The sequence below is a fragment of the Scleropages formosus genome, chromosome 8 (genome assembly GCF_900964775.1).
Source record: "Scleropages formosus chromosome 8, fSclFor1.1, whole genome shotgun sequence".
In the NCBI taxonomy this organism is placed as follows: domain Eukaryota; kingdom Metazoa; phylum Chordata; class Actinopteri; order Osteoglossiformes; family Osteoglossidae; genus Scleropages; species Scleropages formosus.
The window spans coordinates 27,054,136-27,064,940 of NC_041813.1; positions in this window are offsets into that span (position 1 = coordinate 27,054,136).

Genomic DNA, 10,805 nt, shown 5'->3' on the forward strand with positions numbered 1-10,805 from the left:
TGTGTGCATACCAATGAAAGCATTGAATCTTTCTTGCTATTTTTGTTTTCATTTTATTCTGTTTTTTTTTTCCTCGGAACCTTTTTGATTTAATCGAGTATGCTTGTCCGTGAAAGAAGGCATTGGAGGTTTTTGCAGTTTTTTTGTTTTTATTTTATCGTTCGCTTATTTGGCGTCTGTAACAGGTGTCATGAAATAGATATTAGATTTATAGTGACGAATCATTATGTAAATGGATTAATATTCCGTTGAATTATAGGGAAGAGGTTCCACATTTACTTGTCAGCCCACAGTTATTTCACACACACACACACACACACACACACACACACACATTGACTGAAACCCCCCGTCCCGAGCGGCGTCGCGGCAAACCGGAGCCTAACCCAGCAACACAAGGCGCAAGACTGGAGGGGGAGGAGACACACCCAGGACGGGACGCCAGTCCATCGCAGTTATCATTAAACAAAAATTTTGTGAACTGTAAGCCATTTCTTCTCTTTCTTTGAAATATATCATATGTCCATATATTATAAGTAAAGAAGCACTGAGCTCATTGCACGTTTTCTGGAGGACCACCTTTATTCAGGAACCTCCCTTTTGTTTACTTGTTCCGCTATAGATAATTTTTAGGGGCTTTAAAGAGCCTTTTAAATGAGTAGTTTTACAAGAGATGTAGAAATTTTCAAAGTTCTTTGAATTCATCACTTTTTATGGGTCAAGAAACATAACAGTAGTCAGTGGGCTACTCCCCAGCAGCTTCATCAAATACTGATGGTAGCACTGATTAAACTGACATTCACTTCTTGTTATAAATGCACAAGCTGTTAATGTAGGAGATTTGGAAAGGTCAGCAGATTCAACCCTTTCAACCTATGCATGCATTAACAGTTCTTTATTTTTAGAATTTTAAATTGCAGTATTTCATTGTAAATATTTTTCCAAATAACCATGCATTTATTTAGATAAGCATTGTTTTGGTTCATTTTTCTGGACACACAGTCAGTATAATCTTAGTCTGCGGTGTTATATTCACAGGACAAATGTACTAATTAGCACAAGAAATGCAAGCCTCTTACACCAAATATAAGACGAATATCTGGCCTCGTTTCCTCATTATTTATTTACCGTTTTCCTTTACAGGAAACATTCTGTTGCGAGTACCACAGCAGTGTCAAAGACATTCATGTTAATTCTTGTGGATCCATGTGTTCACACCAAATCCATTGGTAACAAACAGACCACAATCAGTGGTGCAGATTAGTTGTTTCCATGCCGATCTACGCTGTTAACCTTCCTTCGGCCTTCAGTGGTTAGCATTGCTGAAAATATGTGTGGGAATTCAAAACATCAACAACAGCAACACAAGCAGTATTATACTTTATGTCTGTTGCCACTCAATGATTTGTCTCTTTCCAGGCTGTTCTGTCTGAAGCCATTTTCACAGATTCACAGAGTTTTAGACCTGATAGCAATAATGCATGTTTTCGTGGAAACGACTCAGGATAGACTGAGTGGATGGAACAGCAAGAGAATGACTTAGTGCAGAGTAGTCGCAAATGGCAGATATAGTAGTTAAGGATCTGACACTATGCTCAAATAGTTACTGGTCCAAGTCCTTAAAGAAGCTTTGATATAGTTCCCTTCATAAAATTTGCACCTGTTAAATGTAAACATCTCCAGCAGTATGAGTAGATACAGCAAACCAAGCTACCTTCAGCATTTTGTGCTCTTGTACTTATTGATAAGCACTATAACAATATCCCTGTTGTACTGAGCATCCTTTAGTACCATGAGGAATGGGTTTATCTTCTTAGTGTAATAGAGACCTCTCAGTAAGGCCTGGAAATACTGAAAGGCCAGGATGTGAAAAACAGCCTGCGTGGAGTTCATTAAGCACCATCATCAGTCACAGGTTCCAGTCCCGTTCTGCTCCTGGACTGTAAATGGTACTTTGCTTCCATACCTCGTCTTTCATTAAAGGTTATAATTTGATTACTTTTTCTCGCATTGGTGCCATTACAAATTGACATAATGCATCATCTGAGATAACACTTTTATTAAGCTGACTAACGTGCTTTTCCCTTCTTTGATTTGTCAGGGACATACAAGAGAACTTTAGAAAGAATAATTGGGAAAAACGTTCATACCGTTTCTTCTTTTAGCCACTTGTCAACCCATAACTGCGGTTAGAGTGTAGGAACAGGTATATTTAGTATACTGTAAAAGTTTTGATTCCCATATTGACACTTTCTCTTCTTTTTCCTTATTTTCTTGACAGATGCAAGAATCTAAAACCCCTTACACAGGTCACAGTTCACAACATTGCTGGAAAGACTGACGCCAGCTCTGAAATAACAATTTCCAGTGCATCTATTATGTTTTGAACTGTTGTTCAGACCCTAACCCCTACTTTCCTTAAGCTGGTTTTCTCCAATATGCCTCCTACCCATTTCACATCTCACTTGGTAGGGTTTGCTGCTTTAATTTATTAGTGTGCAGCGCTGATAAATCTGCAAGCCCACAAGCATGTGTTGCTTAGCTGAGTCTGAGCTGTACCAAGGTACCAGGTTGTTTCAATGCACAGAGGTTAGAACACTGACCTCATTTTAAGGACTATCTTCCAGCCAGGAAACCCCAAGCTGTACACAGGGACTTCTCAGCTGGGGACCCCTGTCTCATCACTGTGGAATGATGTAGCCTGGGCTGTATCCATGTCTCTGAGCTCTGGCATCCCTCATCAGTTTGGATCTGACCACCAAAAAAATGAAACTAAGAAAATCAAATTGTCCCTAGTGGTTCCATGAATGGTGACCCCACTTCCTACTGCTTTCTCTCCACCTCATTTTTGCACTCTGCCTGCCATTCTGCCCTCACCCCCTTCCCACCATTCTGTGCCTTTCCTGTCTCTCTGGCTGCCGCATCTCCATCTACATGGACGTGGTTGGCAACATAAATAATACAACTGAAGTTTTTCCCCTCTCTAAAAATAGATTTTTTTTCTTTTTCTTTTTGTTGTTGAATATTTTATCCACCCTTCAGTCCGCTGCTCGTGTCATAAGATAATGGGGGGCTTGAGAGAGTATGGCAGAAAGAGGATTTAGAGTCCAGACCCCCTCATGGAAAACCCCCTTGCCCCCTTACACCCCCCTTACGCCCCCTCACACCTCCACACACTCTCATCTGCCTCCCCTAGAATGGCTCTTTGCTAGAGAGACAGATGCTTACTTACTCCAGGAGAACATAATCGATTTCACCGGGTTTTATTTTCTTGAATGGAGTAGTACATCAAATGGAACAGATCAGTTTTGTCCAAACTGTATGTTTGATGGGGTTGATTCACAACAGTCTACGAACATCAGTATATTCACAAACTGACACACAGCTGCCTGTAAATAGGTGAGAATCTCTCTTTCATAACAAACCTTTCTTTACTAATGAAAACTATTACAATTATTCTCAGTCAGTTCAATATTTTTTTGCCTTTACAATGACTTCATGCATCCTTGAGAAATGTACTGTTGGACATTAGATGTTAAAATGTATTCTGATTCTGTCACTAATGTTTATGTCTGTTTAACATAGTTGATTGCAACATCTCTGATGATATATATGTACATTCTTGTGTTCGATCATGAACAACATTTACTGTAGGATAAGTTTCACCAGCTGTGTGAGTTTTGACTGGAAAAGAAATGGCTTTAAAATAGCATTAGTTGTGAGATAAAAAATGATCAACAAGTTTGTCACGTGTGTCTCCAGATACAACTCCAGGATAATCTGCATTTGGATGGTGTTCATGTTCTGGGGCATCTGAGTGAGTTTTAGCTGATGCTTGTGAACGCCATAATAACATTTCCTTTTTGTTTGTTCTTTCTGGTCTTAGGCATAGAGTAGGATGTGCATGTTGCATAAGGGTTGGGGGCGGGTTTCGTGTGAATATGGTGGTATATCACTGAGAAAAGAAGGTGTCAGAGGAATGCAACAAGCCACTGTAGCCCCAGAACTGGCACTTCCAGTGCAAAGCCTGGGAAAAGAGGATAATGAAGGTAGATGAAGGTCAGCCCTAACTACCCTCTGACAGTGGAGGAATGGAAGGTCCATATCAGAAGCTTTTAAAAACTGTGCAAGGCTGGCAGCACTGCTCAACGTGGTTTCATACAGTAGACCATTCTGCCCAATGCAAAAAGCCCAACAATTAGCCATTTGTGATAGTGATTATTAACTAAAAACCACATATGCATATATTGTTTGAACTGAAACATCTGCCAAAGCATATTTTTACCAGTTCAAGCAAACTTTTCGTAAGGCAGTTGGAGTTTTTTTTTCTCCTCGGTTATGTGTTGTCATGGTTTTGGCTTGTATGGATGATCTGAAGAGCATTTGACACTGCTATTGACCAACATCATTAATACACAGAGAGGTTATCAGAACATTTCAGCATTAGTAAGGCATGTTGGAGAGCAGATTAAAGGAGCAGACTGGAAACTAATGGAGTAAGCATTCTGAAACACTCCTGGATCCTCTAACTGAATGCCTTGCTTTTGTCGAGGTGACCAGAACCAAGTGTTGCTCTTTCCTCAACCAATCAAGGGTGCCTGTTGGAGTAGCTATGCTTTTTTGAAGTCCATTAACTCATCCCACGGAGTTAGAACCTTCAGTACAACTCTCTTGTACATGCAGGAGATGTCCTTGCAGTGAGATTTAAAAAAACATTCTTTGCAAGGCTCCCATAATTAACTATTAAGCTTTTAGCGCATAGCTTGTTATTAGAGTCTGCTGATGTCTGCGTGTCTGATTGTGAGCTGGCTTGACAGACAGTGGTTAGTTATAAATTCAGTCCTTTCATACCATCTTTTCCCAGTATATCCTACAACTGGTTTTAAGTTATGATGGATCTTAGAGCTTAAACCAAAGCGAATCTTTCCATCACCATCTCAGCAGGTGACAAATTAATTAAGAAACATGTAAGTATTCGGGACCAGTGTACTAGGTGGGCCCTATTTTAACCACTTCAGCAAGTGGTAATGGAAACACAGTTGCCAGAATGGGTCACAGTTGCTAGTGTCCAGCATGCAGCAGGACCACCATGAGCGCATTGCACCCAGGGCTGGTCATTGAGTGTGTGCAGGAGAAAGAGTGCCCCCTCCTGGCAAAGAGCTCCTGCTTCAGCACTCCTGCACCTCATTACTGCACCAGCTCAGCTGAGGTCTCCTCAGCCGCATCCACTTGGCAGGGGGAAATCTGTAGCTGCAAGCAGAATTGCACACACTTATTCCCCCATTTGCATAAATTTGCATGAAGCTCCAGATTCAAGGAAGTCTTCCTGGGCTGCGTTGTTCAAAAAAATATTCTTTGGGGAGAATGTCAAAATTGTGTTATGGCAAGGTTTTTCCTTGATTAAAATGCATATATCAGTCAATTGAGAGAATTTTTTCATTTAGCAGTTTTGAGTCTGATGTTGCTTTTATTTGTGCCAAATTTTGGTTTATTAATAATGTTTTTATTAATATAGGTTTTTATGAGCATGTGTGTCAAATAACTCCGTGGCTCAGACACAAAGAAACAATGATTTAATAGATGCTGAGGAGATATTGCTCTTACTGGATTTATTTTTGCCTTGCCAGTCTGTCAGAGAGCAAGATTTCACCCTGTAGTTAATGACTGGTCTGAATTTGACAGTTCAAAGTCAAAAGTTAGGTGAGGAAGTACTTAAACTAAACTGCTTCACTAAAAAAGTAGAAAAATATTGTGTAAGTACACACACACATTTTCAGAACCGCTTGTCCCATACAGGGTCACAGGGAACCGGAGCCTACCCGGTAACACAGGGCGTAAGGCCGGAGGGGGAGGGGACACATCCAGGACGGGACGCCAGTCCATCGCAAGGCACCCCAAGCGGGACTTGAACCCCAGACACACCAGAGAGCAGGACTGTGGTCCAACCCACTGCGCCACCGCACCCCTCTGTTGTGCAAGTATTGTAACGATATAGGACTTTTTTTTTAAATTAAGTATTCCCTCACTCTTTTGTCATACGTTTAACTGGTACAGGTCGATGAGCACACACACACACACACACACATACTTTCTGAACCGCTTGTCCCATACAGGGTCGCGGGGAACCGGAGCCCACCCAGTAACACAGGGCGTAAGGCCGGAAGGGGAGGGGACACACCCAGGACGGGACGCTAGTCCGTCGCAAGGCACCCCAAGCGGGATTCAAACCGCAGACCCACTGGAGAGCAGGACCCGGTCCAACCCACTGCACCCCCCAATAGGTCAATGAGCAAAGAAGAGATATTAGATGGAGGCCTTAATTATCTTACTCTTGTCTAATTAACCCTGATTGTTCCGGAGGGAATCATTTAGTTTATGAGCCTGTTTAGAATGTAAATAACCGCTTCCGTATCTCATATTTACAATTACAGCAGTGGTGGCATTATGCTTCAGGCTCTGATCATAAATGAGCAGATAATCCTCAGCAACCTAACTTGGTCAGTCTCCCACTTATATACTTCTATGGTGCTGTGCATAGGCTGCGTGAGCCTTAACTTGCACTCATTGGGTCCATGAAAAGTCATGTGGAACCCACTGGATCCAGCGGCCTAGGAAATGGCCATCGGTTCAGTTACATTTATTTCCAGTTTATGCTTCACTTATTGCCATTTCTTTGTTTTTGAAAGAAGACATTTTGGCAATAGCTCTTTGTTATCTCCTTCAGATTCATTTTTTGGATGTCCACTTGCCCTGGAACAGGGTGCTTTGCATCGCAATAAAACCACAGCGCCGCCAGTGTCCTTCTGAAGCAGGCACACCAGGGCCCATTGCCATGGCAGAAGCACTTCAGCAAAACCTGCTGCAGCAAGAGGAGTTCTGTGAACTGATTTGAACCTTCTGAGGTGCTTCTTCTGAAAATCACATTCAAATTCCTACCTGGTTTCTCCCCACTGTATCAGCATTTAATATTGACTAATCCAGGAACAAGCAGCCCTCAGCATGACTAACAGGTGTATTTTCGTCACTCTTTTGTTTGCATGGGGCAAACACCAGCTATGGTGATGTATTATATCTGCTGTTAGAGTCTTTAGCATGTGGGTTTGGCTCCCCTGGGTTGCTGCTGGGGTGTGTTTGACTCACTGAGAAGCGTGTTCGCATCAGATATCTTTCCCCCACATGGTGATGTGAATCATTGCTGAAAATCTTGATTCAACATCAATATGGAGAGTAAATCCTACATGACCTCTTTGAGCGCTGATCATTCACTCCCTCTTTTTTTCTGATTCTCTTTCTCTGTGACCTTACATGGTCTTCATTGCAGCTTCCGCTTATAAACTGAAAATGTCATCTCTTATTTGTTGACGTTAAACCAAAAGCCTCGAGATGAACTGCTGTGCTTCAGCCGAAATCAAACTACAAACCATACTGAAAGCGACTGTATTGTATAATCTTTGTGAGCGAAGCAGGGTTCGGCGAGGCGTCAAGTTTACTGCAAATTCAAAAGTAACTTCTCTCCCCGCAGTGCCATGGCGTGTTGCCCCTGCAGACAACAGTCACATGACCTTGTATCAGGCCACTGCCCATGTGAGGCTTGCATCGGAGTCATCATTTTGGTTTTCTGCTGCTGAAATATTCATGTGTTCACTTGGGCTTTCATTGCTGATGACATGTAAATCGGAGCCCGGTGGAGAGCAAAAGAAAGAAAACGAGAGAAAACTCATGCTCACCTCATGATGCTTGTTGAAATCTGGTCAAAAATCAAGCAAAGGAGGATTATGCCAAAATGCGTGGAGCACAGCAAAGGGGAGTGGTGTGAGTAGTGGGCGCAGTGGGCTGGCTCTGCAGACTACCTCGAGGGTGGAATCCTGCCCCTCTTCCTGTAACTTAGCTTCCCACAGGGGAAGGAAGAACCTGTTAAGTGACTGTTTATGAATGCAAGCAGAGGTATTATTTTACGGTTGATTAAATTTCTTTCGATATTCGCTGTTGCAAAAGAGAACCGTTGGGCAGGGAGAAAGAGGAGATGTTTCCGTCACATTGTAGCATAGCCTGCTGTACTGCTCTGAGCAGATCCTCCCACCCCCCCGATATGTCTGCATTTACAGTGTATTTGGCAGGAATTGTGTTTATTCCGCAGTGGCTACCAGCTACATAAACAGAATGTAAATGGGAATGAAAATTTAGATTCTGTGGAGGGGAGAAAGTGGCCTACAGACATAGCATTTGAGCTTTTCTTTAACACTGATTTGAAGTAGAGGGGCAATGAGAGTAGTATGTATGTGTGTATGTTTATGTGTTCATGGGTCTGAAAATAATCTAAAGAAAACATTTTGGGGGGGAATCTGTATTTTTATGCACCGTGAGGCCTGCGCTGGCAGTGGACCGCAAGAGGGTTTGCGGGCATGGCTTTGCTTTCACTAAGCCCGTTCTCTCCACACAAGCCGATTAGCCCCTCTCTGTAATTACTGCAAGCCTTGACATGCAACCTATTTAAAGTCACCTGTCCTACAACCCCATGGCGATTACCCCTGCCGAGCTAATCGCTGAAAGACCAGACCATCTGAAAGCAGTAGCGTTGGCTGGTCTGCTCATCTCTGAAAAGCAGTTCCCAGTCTGAGTTAAGTGTCTTTTAGGAAGCACAAATATTTCAATGTCTTTGACCCTGGAAATCCCATCAGCCTTCACTTTGTGTTCTCACCGCCATTACGCTCCAGCTGGAAGAGTGTCTCGCATGATGCCTCTCTCACTATGTGAAATTCAAGGCTTTGAATTTCAATTGACTTGACTTTTTTGTGTAGAAACAAATTAAAAAAATAAGATAAAATGAAATAAGGTTCACAATGTGACCGAGACGAGAGGGTTGTGGGTAGCTTTGCTGGGTTGTTGGCTTGCAGGAGCAAAAGGGGAAGATATAGACAGCACTGAACCAATGGCACCTTTGCAACCGAACGAAGACAGATGGATGGTAGTAGCCCTTCCGATCCCAAGGTGGGCGGCCCTGCTGATGGGAGGAAATTGGCAGCTTTCTGCGAGATAGCAGAGGTGGGCACAAGGAGCAGAAAACTGAATGTTGACAAAAAGCTCCTGCAATAGACTGGATTTGTGAAGGGATCACCTGGACTGCTGATCTCACATGTGAACACAGGGTCAGGTTCTCATTCAGTCACTGATCCCTTCTTCACGGGAGAGGTGTTTTCCGTGTAAAAACATGTTTACCAACACATTGGTAAACTTAGCTCAGCTTAGCCAAATTTAGAGGTATTGTAATCAATGGGCTGTTTACTTACTTTTACTGCTGCTTACTGTATACTTAGATCTTCGCTGTCATCCTAAGAACACCAGCCTGAGTCACATCGTCCTAAGGATGTTCAGAAACATTGTCCTGGTTTGGCTTTGCCAAGCAGCTTAACGTATTGGTTCTGTAACACCTTGGAAAGGTTCTAATTTACCTCGTAGACTGTCTAATGAGTACCTGCTTTTTTATTAGTTCATTTGTCAGTCATTTTGCCTTAACTTGGACAATTTACTTACCCTTTTTACTGGAGTGACACTGTACTAACCCCTATCATCATATTACTAAAATAACACAGATGGATATTAAACAGCGAGTCCTGGAGAGAAACACACACACACACACACACACACACACACACACACACATACTTGTGCACATATACGCAAATTAATTCTGAGCTTACAATGACAGGGCCTGTTTATTTATTTATTTATTTATTTGCACAAGACCTTAAAACCACACTCTAAATTTAGAGCTCAGGGCATGACCAGTGAACCTCGTTTAAAGACTGAGGTTAAAAGGGATTAAAATGAATATCCAGCCATTATCTCCTACGAGGTGTTTTTCTCCCAGAAGCCCACAGTTTTGCTGCTTTGGGGAATCGCTTGGCTGGATGTGCTTTTATCTATACTACTACAATTTGATGAATAATAAATTTGCTTATCCCATGTTTGTATCCAGAACGAGTCACACAGCTTGCAGTGTTCTTTCTTTAATCACATCACATTTCTTGATATTTACAGAAGTCGTTCCTTAGAGCAGAACAGACACTAAGGTTAATATTTATTGCGCTGTAAGTAACAAAGTGTTCATTTCCTTGTCCTTACGTTTATTAGCATGTTGTAATGTTTGCTTTGGAAATCACAAAAAGACACAGTGAAATCAGGGCATTTGATCAGTTGCTTCTCTGCTGAGATGACACCTCTGTATGCTCTTGCCCTTCACATAAATTCAGCACCTTATAGTTTTAATTGAGTTTAACTTTGCTTGTAATGTCATCAAATCTGGGGTTTCAGCTCCATATCACTGACTGTTCTGACCACTGTGCTACCTGCTGTCCAAGGATTGCTATATCCCGTTTCAAGAACAACTAGTAGTATAGTATGTTTCCGTGACATTCCCCTGTTTGTCCTCCCAGATCACCTCCTAGTCGCTGGCACCTTGCTGTTCTATTTTAAAAGGTGCCATATTGCTGTAATGGTGACAGTGCTCTTACTCTGACCTCCTGTGCTGCCACTTCTGATTCAACTTCGGCACAGAATGAAGTATTACCCCTCTTCTGGGTTTCATTATTTCTTGTATCTGTTGTATTAGTGTGTGTTTGTCAGAACACATTACTGTCTGAACTGAAAAGCAAGCAAATAAAACTAACTCCCTAGTGGTACATTTGCAGGATAAACTGCATCTTGATCAAAGAAAACATACTTTGGTAGTGCAAAGTAATTTAGATTTCATTTTTAAAATCATTATCTTGACAAATGGGCAACAAGGGGAGGGTGATCTTGTTTCC